Source organism: Ascidiella aspersa, chromosome 4 (genome assembly GCF_963924565.1).
Source record: "Ascidiella aspersa chromosome 4, kaAscAspe10.2, whole genome shotgun sequence".
In the NCBI taxonomy this organism is placed as follows: Eukaryota; Metazoa; Chordata; class Ascidiacea; order Phlebobranchia; family Ascidiidae; genus Ascidiella; species Ascidiella aspersa.
The window spans coordinates 21896081-21915053 of NC_139450.1; the positions used below are offsets into that span (position 1 = coordinate 21896081).

At 35.8% G+C, this 18973-nt stretch overlaps 1 pseudogene; it reads right to left on the bottom strand.

The window, feature by feature from the left end:
- Positions 1-2059: 2059 nt before the first annotated feature.
- LOC146148661 (uncharacterized) lies at positions 2060-9509 on the bottom strand (annotated as a pseudogene).
- Positions 9510-18973: the final 9464 nt, after the last annotated feature.

Consider the following 18973-nt stretch of genomic DNA (forward strand, 5'->3'; position numbering starts at 1 on the left):
TTGTAAAATCTAGATTCTCGTATGTACAATCTATCGAAAAAGGCCAAAATATCATGTTTTTTATCCTTAACCGTGTTCACCCTAAAGTGCAATAGAATCAAATCATGCAAAGAACGTCCCACAATAAAATTAATTATTATTTTTATGTTCATGCAGGAAAGCTTTTAAAAACAACGTACTGGTATGCATTTTAATTAGTTTATTGAAAAAAGTTGTAATAAATATCCTTTATTAAGCATTTGTTGTTTTTTAAGGCCGGTCCGCGACCAAATTTCAGTTTTAAACCGGTCCGCAGTGTGAAAAAGGTTGCCGACCCCTGAGTTAGATCCATAAAATCAATTAAAAGTCTGAGATTATCTTCGATAAACCTACCCGTGATAAAGCCGTTTTGGTCGTGACTTACAAGATGTTGTAAGTTTGCCTTAATGCGATTGTTAATTACCTTTGATACGATTTTATAGTCGGTATTAAGCAGCGTGATTGGTCTGTAGTTGTTTGTAAACAAATGTTTTTTTTTGGGTTTAGGAATCAGCGTTACTACGCCCTGATATTGCGTTGGGCTAAAACGACCCTTTTTTGGTATGCGACCAGGAGTCGAGGAATATATCCTTAATCTCAGGCCAAAATGGTTGATAAAACTCTGACGGAAACCCATCCAGCCCCGGGGATTTGTTTTTTGGCATACAAATGACCGCTGTATGTAGTTCATGTGCAGTTATAGGCAGTTCGCTTGCGGTAAACTGTTTTGTGTTTAGTTGCGAAAGATTTAACTTTGCTAACCGTGATTTAATTGCAGGCAGTGAGTATTTATTGTTGTTAGTCTTGTAAAGTTGTTCGAAACAAATTGTTAGCTCTTCCATTATCTGAGTTTGATCTGTGCATATTGTGTCCCCACATTTAAGCGATTCATTGCCTTTTTAGCGGTGTGTCTTTTTTCGAGATTGAGGAAATATTTTGTATTTTTTTCTCTCATCTCTGCCCACTGTGCTCTACTCCTTATAATAGCCTCCTTTGTCTAGTTTCAACTAACATGTCAAGTTCGTTTTTAAGTTTTGTTAGTTCATCATTTTTGTTGAATAGGGGTTGAGTGGATGACTTTATTTCATGTTCGAGATCTCCGGTGGCTTTTTCTAGGTTATACTGTTTGGCCTTAATTTGTTTTTTAAACTCAAAGCTATATTTAATTGACACTCCACGTACAACTGCTTTGCGTCCCGCCTAACATGCGGGTTGACATGACCTTTTGGATTGGTTACGTTATAATATTTAATTGTACTACGAATTACAGTGAGGTACTTTTTATCCCCTAAAACGTTATTGTTAAGCTTCCAATAACCAGTTCCGTGACTTAGAGCTAATTTAATAGAAATTGTCACTATTTTGTGGTGTGACATAAATAAATCTATACGCGATGCTACCTTTGGATTAATTTGAATCCTGGAATATTTTGGGGTTGTTGGATACAAGACACGAAACGCGTCATGCAAGTCTAGCGTATTCATATGTGCTCTTATAGTAGAGTGTGAGTTGCGGTTTGCGTGCTGTGGGTCTGTACTCTTATCTAATTTTTAATTTCATTTAGTATAACGTTAAAGTCACCACCTATTATAAGGTCAGGGCTGCTTGACGTCATTAGGTTTGAAAATACACTATCAAAGAATGTTGGACTGTCAGAGTTTGGGCCATAAATATTAGTTAGTGTAATATTTCTATCCCCAACTATCAACGAGGCAATCAAGAACCTTCCAAGTGGGTCAGCGATTAAATCTGTTACTGAATACGTTAGGCGATTGGAAAACAAAATAGCCACACCTCTACTACGTTTAGTTCCATGTGCCCATATGACTTCTCCGCCCCATTCCATCCGCCATAACTTTTCGTCTGCAGGGAACAATGTGTCTCCTGCAGCAACGTAATATGATACTTTGTCTCTGATAAAATTAAAGATCGATTTACGTTTGGTACCATCACGAATACCGGCAACATTGAAAGAAGCAATGTTAAAAGGCATAAGTATAAAGATTAAACAAATAAAAAAAACACTTACATCTAAGAGAGTTTACACCCGCTCTACTCCTAAGTCAATGTCCCATTCGTATTCAAAGCCACATGCACAATTGCACATCTATATGGGCATCTAGGTTCGATTTGCTGTGCTGACTTTTGTCCACAGCTACAGTTAACAAGTTTAAACTTACACAGGTGGTTAGAACATTCCTTGCTCGTAGTGAGCTTTGGAACCGGGTTAAGGGTTTTGCATACACAAGCAATAGAGTACCTTTCACACTGGATGCATTCGTAAACGTTTCCGTCCACTTGAAATTCCGACTGGATTTCCTGGCAACATCCCAGCTAACAATTTGACGTCGCAGCGACGTAGATTTTTGGTTTAAGTTTGGTCGATAAGACGTTGCAACCAACGTTATTTCTACGTAAAAGCGTCGACACTTTACGACCTAGATGCGACGTTGTGCAACTACGTTATTTATACGTTTATCATAAACGTTATTTTTACGTAGAAGTGTCTACTCCAGACGACGTAGATTAGATGTTGCAAATTACGATGTTCAGCGACGTTATTTATACGTTTATCATGAACGTTATTTTCACGTAAAAGCGTCGACACCAAACGACGTAGATGCGACGTTGTGCAACTACGTTATTTAGACGTTTATCATGAACGTTATTTTTACGTAGAAGTGTCTATTCCAGACGACGTAGATTAGAATTTGCAAATTACGATGTTCAGCGACGTTATTTATACGTTTATCACAGACGTTATTTTTACGTAAAAATGTGTGATCCGGACAAAGTTCATGCAACGTTGGAAACTACGTTGTAAAACTAGGTTATTGAAAGCGTTCACATTGTTATGTTTGCGTAATAGTTTGGACTTCATGCCCTACAAATTACGTTTGCAATGAAGTTACAAATTACGTTCGCAACTACGGTATAATGCGCAAAAAAGAAACACAATAACGATTTTTTTGAACTTTTAAAACACTTATACTTGTGAGTGACATACCTGACTGTAATTATTTACACTTGCAAATTCTTACTAAATCTTCTAAACAATTACCATCCAGGAAAATATAGAAATAATATAGTATTGAAGTAAAACAAACACGGCAGTATAAAAATGTTGACAATAAAGAACTGTAAAAAAGACAAGAAAACTGAGAAAATTGGTCTGTGGACCTGCAAAACACACGAATTTTAGAGTGTTACTTAAATTGCTCTATTACACTAACACAGTCTAAAAGACAAAATTAAAAAAGTTTTGCATTTCACAGACTATGTGTAAAACAATGCACATTAAAACAGGAAAGTAACGTTAACAACAACAACGTATTGAAAAAATAAGAACAATACAAATCCAGCGGTGTAAAACGAAAATCCAGCAGTTAAATCCGAATCTGAATGCGTGTGTGATACATTGAGAGAGCTGTTGGCACTTTCACCCTGCAATTATAATCGAAATAGGACTTTTGGTAAAATACGTCAGTAGTAAAGCGGTTATTTTTTAACCTAAAAAACGTTAAACAAATATTTTTTTGACAAAATTTTTACCTTTTAGAAATACATTAATTTAAACAACATATTGTTGTAACAAGTACTGCATTTAATAAAGACCAAGACACAGGTTATTTTAGAAAATTGTTGACTACAGTTTAGTAAAAACTTTAACTTAAAATACAAGGCATGTAAAGACATTTTGTTTCATGTAAAGACAATGTTACCCTTACTAAAATACTATCTTAAATTAAGTCACATCTCTATTTTATGTAAGCATAACTAAGTATACTTCTTTACATTTTCTAAAAAAGTTAATCAAAACACATTACAGAAAAAAAACAAATATTTTGTACATACTACATATTTGTTACAAAAGGTAACGTTGTTGTTACGTCATGTTTTACGTTTTAATTATATAACATTGTAGTTAGTCAAAACGGTAAAATGACGTTATTATAACGCTTAAAATGGCGTCCTGGTCTCCAAGAAATTAGCTTTGATGTCAGAATTTAATGTTGATTGTACGTCACGTATCACGTTTTAAATTAGTTACATCAATGGTGGTCACAAAGTTTAAAAATAATGTTAGCAAAACGTTCGCTCTGACGTACAAAATAGCCTAAAACAAGTTATTAGCCTCGAAGTAAGTAATTAACCTTGTTCGTACGTCACCTTTGACGTTATAATCAGGTTACATTGTGGTGCGCCACAATTTTTTTAAAGAATACCAATGAAAAAACGTTTAAACGACGTCAAAAGTGGCTGAAAAGACGTTAGTTTTGACGTCAGTAAACAACGTTTTTTGTACGTGATTTATGACGTTTTAAAATAAGTTGCATTTGGTTTGTTCAAACGTTACGAAAGAACGTTAATCAAACGTTTGAAGTTACGTTAAAATTTGTCTATAACAAGTTAATTGTGACGTCAGAAATGAACGTGAATTCTACGTCACGTATGACGTTCTAAGCTGGTTGCGTTATAGTTTTACGGAACGTTAAATATACAGCGTTAATTAAACGTGTAAAAGACGTAAAAAAAATGTTAGATTTTACGACAGTAATAAACGTTATTTGTATGTCACTTATGACGTTGTAAATTTCACTTAATGTCACTTTATGACGTTGTAAATTCATTCTGGATCGTCGCAACGTTAAAAATAACGTTCAACAAACGTTCGAAGTGACGTTTAAAATGATGTAAAACATGTTAAGATCGACGTCTGTAATCAACGTTGTTTGTACGTTACAAATGACGTTGAAATTTGGTCGCATTGCGTTTTTTCTTAACGTTAATTTTGACGTTAGTGCTACGTTTTACTTTACGTTTTGATAACACGGCCTCGACGTTTTTTCTTAACGTTCGTTTGGACACATTCCCACAACGTTTACTTAGTTTTTTTAAAAACTCCGAATGTTGAAAAAACGTTGTGTGTTAGCTGGGATGGCATCCACCGCATGCTGGAGTGGCATTTTGGGCAACAGAATTCCCTTTGCTTGGCCGGGACCAGGTACATAGCATCTTCGCAACAGGCCTTTACTATATTGAAATAACTCTTGCACTTGTAACAGTAAAAGTGCTTGGAATTCGAAGCCATTGCGCTTTCTGTTTTACATTTTGAGCAAGTCAAAGATATGGTGTCTTCGCAGAGGCTCTGCGATTTGCTGTCTGGCAAAGCTGGAGGGCTCGTGCGCGGAGACGTTTCTTGAAGTTTGCTGTTGGAAACGTTGTCTTGTTCGATGCTGCTTCGTTTCTTGAATCTTGTTGGGAGTCGTCTTCTCCTTCGCCAGCCTTCAGGTGTACGTTCTTATCATTGCTCATTGGAGCGGCTTGTCCATTATGCAAGTGCTTATCAGCGTAAGTCTGATCTGCAGGTTGTTTTTGCGTCCAAGCAGACGAACCAGGCGAGAGAGGCGTTCTAATTTGCTGTGAGCTGGCAACTAACGGCGCTTTCCGTTGTCTGTCTGTATCCTGGTTTAGGAGTTCTGGAAAGTCGTTCAGCCTTTTCTGACATTTTACTTGTTTGTATCCAGCTTCCCCACAGTATTTGCATGTAAACTGCTGCCCATGGTAGGTTACATAAAATTCTAACCCATCCACGTAATGGTAGCTCGGAATGGGATTTTTTGTACATCTGCTTTATTCATGGTTGCAATTCTCGTGCCTGACAGCAATCCCTGTTTATCTTTTCTATGAGTCATCTTTTTCACCTCGCCAAAATGCGAGTATAGATTTTCTTCGATACTTTCACTAGAGAAAGGAATTGGCACCCATCCGATACCCACATTAATAACATCACTCTCGAAAAGACGCACATTTCGTATATATGACACTTCGGCAAGCTTGTTCTGGAGCTCTAGTACATTTTCTCGGCTTGTACACGTTACTTCAATTTGTTTTGCCTTTATTTCCGCAATTCCTAGAACTTTGTTCAATGGAAAGTTGATGTCCTTTAACAGAAAGTTGATGTCCTTTAAAAGCGCATCAGCTCTAAACGATAGACAGTTTGGGCGTTTCATCGCGCTTCCTGCGCTTTTCACCGTCGCTTGCGCATAACTCGCCTTCTTTATTGTAGGTGCGCACTCAGCGTCAAAAGCGAATGTGATGTGCACCTCACGTGAATTTGATGTGCTCTTAATGTGCACGTACGCCGAAAGTGGCTAAAAAGGTTTACACTTTGTGTTCCCTGATCACTTTTTCCACCGCTTGTGATGGTAAGGCGGCATTTGTCTGGCCGCCGATTATTATAGAACTCAAAATCAGACAGACAGGCAGATGTAGGATTTGTAGGCTAATTCTTACCAGAAGATATACAGATAAAAGAAAAACGATCTCCGTGGAGAAGGACCGCGCAATTCTCGCCCGATTTTTCGTTACGTAAAATTGTATGAGGCATTCTGCAATATATATTTATAAACAGGAAAGGCAATATTTTAATGTAAAATCACAATGTTATGGCATGCCACGTCAGATAATGTCACTTGTAGGGCTGTTAAACAAGCATTGATTGCTCGAAGTGTTTGACGAAAAGGAAAATGAATACATTCAAGTGCAGGGCTAAAAAATTAAGTGTGCACTTTTGCAGTAAAAGTTTTTATGTTAACGTGGCTAAAAAATAGGTTTGCAATTTGCAATTAATTAATGTGGAAAAATTTGCAAACGAAAGCTAGGAACGTACTTGTCCAGTTTGTGTTTGATTCTTTACCTTTTTGGATGTTGCATAATTGTATGCCTTTAGTTTTTATTCTCAGTAACTATTTATTTCTCTGCAATCTAACAATATATATATTTTTATGTTTCTGTAGCATTTTTCTACGTTCGTCCTTAATTTTCCTTCAGTGTAATTGATTTTTAATTTTTTTTATTTCGATAGCCTTTCATTTTTTGTTCAGCTTTAATTTATTTTACTATAATTCCATTTTCCTTTGTCATTTGAGGTTATGTTTATTTTTTTTCTGTCGCATTTTCATATTACCTATCTATCGATAGTATTTCGTTTATAATCTTCTTGAAGTTTTTCGCAAATATTGCTTCTGCAGTTTAGGTTGCACTTTTCGTTTAAAAAGTTTGTATTCAACCATTTATATTTTTTATATTACGATTGGTTTACGCCCTGTAGTGAGTCTTTTTTTGTTTCCTTAATTGTTTTTGTGCTATATGCGTGCCGTGACGCCTTCAATTTTCTGGTTTTGTTAAAGTTTTTTTTAATTTACGGAATTATGGCCTGACTTAACGTTATACAATCACTCATTTTAAATATATTACATAATAAAAATGCTTGTATTTTTTTTTGCAGTGAATCAAAATGCAATGCAGTGAATCAGAGAGGTCCATAGAGCCAATAATTACGAAAGTTATTTTTAGGAGTCATTGATCATTTAAAAAACAAACAATCTAAGTTGACGTATCGCTATTCAATGTGAGGGGGTGGGTCCGATTAATGAGTCTTCATTTATATAATTGCCAAGATGAATCGACCACACTCCTACAAGATTTGAGATGGCCTGTCTTCGTGAGGCCATTCAGGTCCAATTCTTTCCTTTAGTTCAGATACATGAACAGTCAATTTTTGCTGTCTTCAGTCAAAGCTGTAAAAGCCTCTCTATTTTATATTGATTGAACACGCTATTTATAGACGAGAATCAGTTAAGAAAATTTCTGCGATAAAGAAAGATTTACGTCATTAATTCTTATAATACTTAACAAAATATCACGTGATAACAAGGCGTGGTCTAAACCTTTTTCACACTTATTTCTGACGCGAAACATACAAATTTTACGTCAAAATGCGATTGCGAAACAGCCTCTGACTCCAGTTAAATGTCAACAGTTTGAAAATCACACGACCGGGGAAACCGACTAATGTTCAGACCGCGGTGTTTTGAAACATATACAAAAAACGGATGTCAATACCTTGACGCATAAAAATTGGTGTCAGCAATTTGAATTTTTGCAAATTCGCTGCAAATATATCGCAAACATTACAAGGTGGTTGCAAGAAATCTACGTAACGGAATTTTACCGAAAACTTTCCGCTTATCGTTTGCACATTGGCTGCAAGGAGTAACGCAAACATTACAATGTGGTTGCAAAGAATTTAGGCCATAGATTTTTACTGAAAATTTTCCGTTACGACACATCGATTAAAAACAAAAATTCTCTGTGTAAACACAATATGACGAAGTGGCTACTACAAATATTCCCACGCTAGATTTTGGAACAGCTTGCATATTAAAAGCTGGTTATTTGTTTGTGAAATGTGTGTGGACACGTGGACGCGAAAATTGTTCGATCACATAACGCATTTGCGCAATTGTTTTAGTCAGATTCCTGATTCCTCGAGAAAGTTTTCTCTTTGGTGCCTGAATTAGCAACCGAGGACTTTGATGTCAGCGTTCGCTGAGTTGCTCGAAATTGTTGTGTGCTTGACACACCATTGCATTGCTGTGGATTGAGCTTTCTTAGGCGATCTGTGCGGCAGCAGGGGAAACTCCCTGTTTGGTGCGTTGTAATTTTGACGTCACCGGAAAGCCATTCATTGTGCGCTGCTCTGTGCTGTGACCTTTCGCTGTCCAACGTGCTTTTGTATTCTGAAAAATGCGAAATATTTTTCGGCAGATGTGTGTTCGTATGTCTTGAACATTTTTATTGCAACACTTCAAACTTAGGTTATTAACATTTTGGTTATAAACACACATATTTTCTATACTTATATATATATATATAGGCGCGACAGGTTACACTTAAAGTTTGAGACAATTAATTATTGCAATATATTCATTCAAATTTATATTCTTTGCGATTCATACAATGACATATACTTTATAGTGATTACATGGTTATTTAATTTACATTATACGCGATACATAGAGTAACTTATACATAATGGTAACATTTTTACATTTCTTCGCTTCAAAAGCGATACATACAATGATTATAGTTATAACAATTTTGCAACAAGTGAACATTTGTGGGGCATTTCGCGAGCTACGTGCATTTTCATTGAAATTGGTTATCGTCATTCGACTGGCTAGTCGAAGTTTATCATAACTTCATTTTGGCGTGGCAACTCTAGGGTTTGTGAAGTAGGACAGGCGTTGTTGGAAATTCTATCCAGCTATTTTGTAATTGCGACCGCATATAGGTCTTGGTCGGATAAGGGGATTTTCTTATCGTGGAAATGGTAGAATTAACCACCATGATATATTTAGGGTCAACGTAGCAACAACACGTTAGCGATGAAAACTCGTGACCGAGCAAGCTATAGGATATTTGACGTTACCGAATATCATTGGTGACTTGCGGAATACATTTATAGCAATCGCTGAGAACTAATGCGTATGCTATGTATTCTTTTGAAAAGATAAGTAAAATTTATCTGGAAACGTAGAATTTTTGCTTTACATTTCGCTTGGAGGGATTAAGTACCGGCGTCGAAAAGCGCTAACTTACGGAAACACCGCTAATGGGTTTGTCGGTTGCTAGCTTACCGACATTTTCAAAAGCGATCGAGTGGCAACTAAGCCTTGTAAGCCAGGCACGCCTTGGGCGTAAGTTTACAGATGAACAAGCTACTTTTTAGGTAGGGTCAAGTGTCTTAACGCGTACTGGCAATCCTTGTTAAAATAGTAAGCTTTTGCGAGTGAGTTTCACAAAATGGTTCATGAGATATAATATATTAGACGTATAGAAGTGTACACTTAAAATTAGTCATTTTGACTGGCTTGCGTTTTATAAGTAGCTGCGAATCCGTTTATAGAAACGCTGTTTGTTTTAGGAAGGGAAAATGTGGTTGGAAACGAGTTCAATTTCCACGTAGAGTGCCGTTACGGAAGTTGTTTGATTTACGCCTATTTAATTGGGGTTGCATTTGAAAAGCACGAAGGCAAGCGTGCATTGAAAATATTTACATAAAACATTTAACACATTACGAACGCGAGTAGGGTTTTATCCCTAAAGTCGTGTTTGTAGACTTACATGAGTTGAAGCATATTTTTCGCTTGTGAATGACATCACTATGCTTTTACGAAGTATTTCCGCTACGCGTGCTTTGACGCGGGCAAAATTTGGACACATTTGAATGGCTCAAAAATGTCGCATAAACAATTTACAGACCTTTCGGTCGGTATTTTAATAATTATATATATATATATTAAAAGTATAATAGATTTTCACCTGATAAACTAGGCAGAATCAGTTATTGTGAAATCCATATTTCCGTTTCGTTTTCCATGATTCCAAACAGTGGTGATGTCTTTATCGGCAACGCTTGTTTGTATTTCGTGTTTCGAATTCCAAGCAAATGCTTTGCTGACGCTATGGAGCGTCTCTTCACGTATCTTTCGATGAGATTATTTTCTTCTAAAGCTGGCTTCTTGCAAGTTCCAAACATGACAGTTTTTAGGCGGTCGCTTGTAGCTGGAAGGCACATCTTTTCTTGTCCATAAGATATATGCGGGAAAATAGAGTTTGTCGTCCGGCTTCTTGGGAAAGCAGTTTGCAAGTGGTCCGCGTCGTCGATTGCAAAGTATTTGTTCGATTTGAGGTCCAACTTTTACTTGAGCTTCGTTCGGCACTCGCGGGCATCAATTTGTAGGGGTATGGGTCCGATTAATGAGTCTTCATTTATATAATTGCCAAGATGAATCGACCACACTCCTACAAGATTTGAGATGGCCTGTCTTCGTGAGGCCATTCAGGTCCAATTCTTTCCTTTAGTTCAGATACATGAACAGTCAATTTTTGCTGTCTTCAGTCAAAGCTGTAAAAGCCTCTCTATTTTATATTGATTGAACACGCTATTTATAGACGAGAATCAGTTAAGAAAATTTCTGCGATAAAGAAAGATTTACGTCATTAATTCTTATAATACTTAACAAAATATCACGTGATAACAAGGCGTGGTCTAAACCTTTTTCACACTTATTTCTGACGCGAAACATACAAATTTTACGTCAAAATGCGATTGCGAAACAGCCTCTGACTCCAGTTAAATGTCAACAGTTTGAAAATCACACGACCGGGGAAACCGACTAATGTTCAGACCGCGGTGTTTTGAAACATATACAAAAAACGGACGTAAATACCTTGACGCATAAAAATTGGTGTCAGCAATTTGAATTTTTGCAAATTCGCTGCAAATATATCGCAAACATTACAAGGTGGTTGAAGAAATCTACGTAACGGAATTTTACCGAAAACTTTCCGCTTATCGTTTGCACATTGGCTGCAAGGAGTAACGCAAACATTACAATGTGGTTGCAAAGAATTTAGGCCATAGATTTTTACTGAAAATTTTCCGTTACGACACATCGATTAAAAACAAAAATTCTCTGTGTAAACACAATATGACGAAGTGGCTACTACAAATGTTTAACTAATTCTAACAATTTTTTTCTAAGTTAAAATTAAAATGCAATATTGCAGTCGAATTAGATTAAAAAGGGTCAAACATAGATCTTTAAATACAAGAAGTGTTGCCTTACGTTTAAAAGGTCATATCAACATGCAATTGGGTAGGGACTTGACATTTTATTCCGATAACTAATATCGTGGACAAAAAGTATCCCAATCCGATACTCAATGACGTCATAACCATGCCCACATAAGCAGAGTAGATAAAAATTATGAACGTTTAAATTATTTTTTACAGGTTTTAAAGCTAAATTTGCAGGTTTAGTTACCTCCAGTTGATCTTCTCAATACAAAAACATCATCGAAAAAGTCGTTTCATATGAAGTTATTTATTTTACTGTACGTACACTGGTACATTGTAAGTTGCACATTGAGCGATAGTGCGTGCACTTAATTGCCACATCTATCGCAAGTGCACATTGTGCGCACAATGTGCACGTTTTGGTTTTGAGTCCTGTTGAAAAAACAAGCTCGAAAAGCGGAAAAAAAGTTTATTTGCATAGTTAAACTTGGCTTTCTGGTGGCGTGGCCCGGTATGATGCAAAAATGATCCGAAACAATAACTCTTAGCCACAACAACTAAAATATAGGCCTACTAGGCCTACAATGAATGCACGATTGTATAGCTATCACGTGGCCCACAACTACATTTAAAAAAACTAAAATAATAAAAACGCGGCCCACTAAACGTGGCGAAAAGGCAGACATTTGGTCCGCTGCCCACAGTTTGCCGACCACTGGTCGTTTCATGGACAGATTTATTTACTAACAGTTTTTTAAAAGGAAAAAAAGTGAATGCTATTTTGATATGTCGAAACCTGACTCAGGACTTGCAAGAGTCGTTTTTTTAGAATTGGTTGGTGATTTAAAAGGGGTTTGAGAACTGGTTGGTGATTTCAAAGGGGGTGCAGCATGGAAAAAGGTTGAGAACCACTGCTCAAAGTCGAAATATATTTTAAAAGAAATATTCTTTGTTTTACATTTGAATGGCTGCGACTGCGGGAAATTTCTTATATATGAAAATGCTTTAGCTCTGTTGCAATTAGTTTGATGTTTGTAGGCATTTTTTCACATAAATTTACCGGTTTATTTTAGGGTGATCTGAACCTTAACTGAAACAGAATCTGTCAAAAAAAATCAATAATGCCGTACACCGTATTTATGGTCATGCAACATGGCGAGGTAACTTATATTTATAAAAGTCAAGTTACAGCCTACGTTCGAATTTGGCGCGAAATATTTAAAAAATCGTTTGCAATATATTTTAAGAAAACCTAACTGTTATTAAATAATATATGTCTTAAAGTAGCCTCTTTATCATAGTTTTTATGATAATCTTCATGAATTCGTTAAGTAAGGTTTGACTTTTTGTTTGGTTCTTTAACGAGTTGCTTTTCTTCTAAATCTAAATTTTGCCAACATTAGCCAGATAATTTATGGGCGCCATCTTCTTGAATGTAGATCGACCCGATAACAGAAGGTTACTTTGTGTTGCTAGTTGCTAACGTCTAGTTATAAAAGTATATTGTGATATCAGTTGTACCCCCCTGCCATTCAAAATCCTAAATCCATCTTCTAGATGTGCATCACTCGTCAAAACGAATTAGCATAGAGTTGTTTAAAATTAGCTTGCTGACGCCCTCGAACGACCACGTGCGACTAACTAAATTTATTTAATTTAACAGCTTTATTTTTGTAAGTTTGTTTGCAGCGGTTTATTTGCCACTGTTTTACTTATCATGGCGATGCACCGTATGTAAAGAGGCATATTCAAATGTGCTGTACTGCTTTTTGACGTTGAAGAGTATTGACCGCTTATTTGAGTGGCTTAACTATATGATTATGCTATTTACGTTAAAATTTTCGCTATAGTTTTATATCACTGGTCAACAGCAAATTTTAAACAGAAGTGTGATAGATTAATTTGTAATGTGTTTTCGGCGCTGATTCTGAAAATGTCCTTATTTTTTCCTAGCACATCCGATTTTTTAAAATATTCGCATTTCAATTCTTTTAATGTATTGCTCAGCTGTATTTTATTAATATAGGCATATTGCACATAACAAAATCCGGCGCTGGTCTAGAATCCTACCACAACGAAACACCATTTGGGTTAGGGTGCGGGTTAGCGTTTGGGTTAAGGTGGGTCAAGTATTATTATTAAACAAAGAATATAATAATACTTGACCCACCCACACCCGAACGCTAACCCGCACCCTAACTCAAATTTTGTGCGTTGATTTTAGAACTGTGGTAGGATTCTAGACCAGCGCCCAAAATCCAACTTTGATATTATTCACCCACCATTTTATATAGTTTTACTGGCATCTCTAAAAACAGTATATTAAAGATCTTTTATCAATGTTTTTTGTAATTAAAAGCGTTAATTTTAAGATGTAAAAACAGCTTCCGAACTGAGTATAAATGTTGTTTAAACAATATCCTGTAGCACTACAGCAGAAAAAATATAAATAAATAAATGTTCTGAAATGTCTGATTTTAATCAGTAATATTGTTACTATATTTTTAAATTTGTGTGATCAAAGACAAGCAATGAAGTATCACTTCTGATATCACTAATTTGGACAATTATACTTCAGCTGTTTGCCACAAAGCATGTTTCACTTCTTTTGCCGCAAAGCATGCTTCACTTTTTTTCTTTTTTTTTTACGTACATAAGTAAAAGAGCGTTCATAAGTAAAAGAGCACTTCTTTCTAATGCAAGTCTTAAATTCTTGCTGATAAAGTTGAAGATGTTGTTGAATTAAATTTATATTACCAAAACAAAAGTTCATAACTGTTTCTGTTTTCCAGACAGATTTAAACAGCCTTACTAAAAATATGTCTAATTAAAAAAAACTGCTTGTAATAGAACAACTTACTTGAGAGTGATGTAGTAATAAGACAATATGGAATTGGACCTACAGTAGACAGACTATTTGACGCTGGTAGAATCCACATCACATTTTTGTCCCGGGATTTATATTGCTAACAATATTTGTGTTGGAGTGAGAGTTAGCGTTTGGGTGGGCTAAGTATTATTATTATATTTATTCTTACATATTTATGCCTTTCTTGCAATTTTGACTTTGACAACTAGTTTCGTTTCTGTTAAAATATATGTGGTAGGATTCTAGACCAGCGCTGACCTTTTTCCTAAAACAGCCAGGTTGCCAAATGCACTCGTTTAAAAGAGACTATAACCCTACAATAGAATTGTAAGTGGATGCCAAACGTTATGTCCTTTAAAATAATTTCTTGTTAGAGGAGGGAAAGTGGAGTCTATGTTAAGTATTTCTCTACAAAAAGTTTTTGCTACTTGGCTAAGGTGCATTCCATATCAAATCATCACAAAAATTGTAATTTTGTAACCACCCGTCTCAAATTTTCATGATATTTACGTTGTGCAAAATATAGCTCAAAAAAATTAGTTTGCCAAAAAAAAATTCGAAAAATTCCAATCCGTTAGGAAGTTATGGCATTTTGAAATTTGGCCACTAGAGGGGGTTATCGGACACCCAAAAAATGGAAATGTACATTTAAACGCTGTAATTTAAGTAAATATGGAAGTAAAAGTATGTTTCCTACCATTTTTGGGGTCAAGGAATCCATTTTTGGAGTCAAAATTGTATTTGGATAAAGTTTAGAGGCCTTAAGGGGCACTTGAAAAGAAAAAAAATGTTTATGTTCCGAGCGAAATGGTGAAAGACTGCAAATATTTGGAAACCCAATTTTTTATTCGTTTATCCTTTATAGCAAGATCTGTCAAATAAGCTGAAAATGAATCTTTAGACTTATTGGATAAAGGTTTTATAGCCAAAATGGAACTCATACTATTTTGGTTACAATTTCCCTAATAAATGTATTCATTATCTGCGCTTTTGTACTTATGAAAGCTCTTTGTATATATTTTGTATGATTTTTTAGAAAGGATTAACAGAATATGGCTCTCCAGGAGACACTAAGATGACTTGTAGGAAATTTGTTTGAGCAATATGATTCAGCTAAACAAAATATTTCTTCTAAAACTATTATTTTGTCCCACATTGTTAGAGCTGTTCAATCCTTGTGTATTAGAGAATAAAGAATGGAGATAGTTGATGGTTATTGTTTAGGCTAAGAATGTAATTTTTACCTGAAAACGAAACTTAGAAAGAATAGTTTAGGTGTGATGGCATTGTTTTTTTTTTACCTTAAGTGACAATATATATTTAAATACTAGACGAAATACCCGGCGTTGCCCAGTTTAAATAGAATATTTACCATCATAATGTACAAAGTTTACCTGAATTTTATCTGGTTAAACAAAATGAAACAATCCATCATACTGTGGCTCTTTATTACTATTGCGCATTACGTTGTAACATGTTAAACTAATAGCTTCATGTTATATCCCATAATTTTGGAAGCTAATTTAGGTAATCAGCATACAACCCGAAAGTAATGTTACGGATAGGGTAAGATCTTCGTAAGTTGCATAAATGCAAACATATTTTTTTAAATGGCATAACAAATTTGCTTATGCCTAAACGTTTCTACTGTGTGTCACTAAATAAAAATATCAAATCATGTCATATCGTGGGTCTAAAATCGGTTAAATAATGTAAAAATAATGTAAAAGCCAAATGGCGTGTTTAATTCTTTGACTTATCTGTGTGGCTCTAAAGATCTAATTCTTTGTCTCTGTAATTTCCCAGTACTTTTTTCATTTGGTTAAAACAATCTAAAGATAAAAAATTAACGTATAACCTAATAAGCAGTTTTGTGTCTGAAATGGGTCACTAAAGGAAAGTCGCAAACGCGCTGTGACCATTTAATTACTAATTCACGTGCTACCAGCATTGTATAAGCTTGCTGAAGCCGCATGATATAGCCGATGATTTTAAAAAACAGGGTATTTAACATTAAACCAAATTGCAACGTTGTGTGCTTTTTAAAATGGAGCTACTAAACACACAACTTTGGCTAAAGACGTCTCGCATAATTTACGTAACAAAAACCCTTACTAACAAATTACTAACAAACGTAAAAAAGTCATAGCAGCAATTGTTCAAATTCCGCGAAATTCAGGCAAATACGTCATCACGGTAAATACCATTCTGCATCCAACGAAAAAAATCCCGTTTGAAAAGTAAATTTGCTTAGTGTTTAAACCGCTGCAACAAACGCAACATTTTGCTAACTCAGTCCAATTGCGTAGTTTAAACTCGGTTAGGGTTGTTGTAAGTTTTCTGTGTAAGTGTCTTAATGCCTCATAAAAGAATGTTAAGGAAAGCGCTGCAATTAGCGCTATATTTTGCGAACTTATACTATCTTTTACGTGGTTAAACAAACTGCAAAAAGCTATCAAAAATAAAAGTATAAACTTTGCCACATGAAGCTTTTTTTTTACCAAGGCAATGCACTTTACGCAGCTTATATAAATGTGTGAAAACGCTTTACCCTTTTCGTCAAGAGGTTTTGCGAGAAGTCACACGCCCGCCCTTTCGAGTTAAAATGCAACCACTGTTGTGTGATGTTTTCAATGAAAATAATCGACTATAGCACACAACACTTGGCTAAGCATGTCATACATCTTTTAAGTAACGAAAACCCTTGACATTTTTCAATTTACAATAACTCTCAAAACGTAAAACTTCAGGTTGTAGCAGCAATTTGTTTAGACTTGCTTGATAGCGTGATATTTAAGCAAATACGTAATCCCGGTGCTAAACTGCGTCAAACGTAAGAAATCCTAATTGAAAAAACAAATGCTTTCTGTTAAACTGGTGCAATGAACGCAATATTTCGCGACCTCTGCCAAGTATTGCGTGGTTAAACCCATTAAAGAAGTCATTAGACTTTGGCCTCAATCAACATCACAACATTGCTGGGAAGGCTTGTTGTACGATGTACGTGTAGGTTTCCTGATGTTTTTTCAAAGTATGTTTAGTATACGACCCGTGTGGTAGCAGTATTTGACGTCCAACGAAAGAAAACCTCGTTTAAAAAGTAAATCTGCTTAGTAGGGATGTTCAAAGTAGAATCCCAAGTTATTCTAGAATAATAGGTTTCAAATCTAGAATAACGAATCCAGAATAGCGAATCCTAGTATATTTTTATTAAATTATCTAACCTTGGTTTTGTTTAGGTAAGGGATTAATCTTAATCTACCCCACAGGGCCTACAATCACAGCAATAAATCGCCCAAACAATTTGCTAACATGTGTACATTATAATAAAAAAATCTCCCATATGTTTAACATTCTTAACAACTGTCATTTGAAGCAGTTCTGTAAACTGTATTATGTCAACTATCCAGGTTGTTGCCAAAACTTATATTTTTGCCAATAGTGAGTACAATGAAACACACTGCACACTGAAGTCTTAAGCAATTTGGTCCTGTTTTTGCAGTGTTGAGTTTTAGTGCTTATTTTTTTACTAACATGATCTGTTATGCAGTCAAATAAAGTACTGCAAAGAATACAAAGTTACTATTGACATAACAAATTCTTGACAATTACGCTGTGCATAACTGCATAACCTCGCGGAATATTGGCCTAATGTTGACCTTAAGTAACCCTATAGCGCATTTTGTAGACCAGCACGTTTTGCAACGTAATATTACTTTTGCAACTTAACGCATTTAGGGCAATTGTGAACTCCACACCAGACATTACACGTTAGTCGCTTGCCCAATAATGCGTGATAGACACTTAATTGTTAGACGAACGTTATCGCGAGACGCGAAGTAATTGGTCGCCCGAAAAAACGCTGACACTGCACTACCATGTTACATTTAAAGCAATGACTATAAATTGGTCGCCGCAGCGACAGGCCAACTTACCCTACGCATTTGTACAATTAGGCGCAACAATCGGCGGTAAAACATTAAATTATATCGGTTCCAATTACCCGAAATAAACGGCAGAATTGGATTCAAATCCCGTCTGGATTCGATATTCTACTTTGAACATCCCTACTGCTTAGTGTTCAAAATGCGACAACAAATGCGATGTTTTGCGAACTCTGTCTAAATTTTTTTATTTTTTTTTTTTTTTTGGTTGAATATACTGCTAAAAGTTTTAACTTGCAACGTTGCACACGTTCGGTTACAATATTTCATAACATGTTTTTTGCCTTGAGCCTATTGTGTACACCAAAGCGATGGTCATCCCTGGACTTATAAGGATTGAAATTAAATTACTTTTTTCACACCGTTTTTTATACACAGCAACAAAATATGTAGCGACATTTATCGGTCCAGAATTGCTAACAAACGCCTTAAAAATAAAAGTTGCTTACCCGTAACCGGTTTGCGACGGCGCTCGCTTGAGATGCGAGACTTTCTCTCATAGAAAGAAACAAATTTTTTCCTGTCTGGGAGCACACGACTTTCTTTCTATTTTCCCACTTGCTCTCTGAGGCTCGCTTAAGAGGGAGCAAAATGAGCCACGGTTGCTCTGTCTGTCTCCCTAAAATGAGCCACTTTGCTCTGTCTGTGTCTCCCTAAAACGCGAACATGCAGCCGACTGCCGACTTACAAACTTTCCATTTTATTATGTTT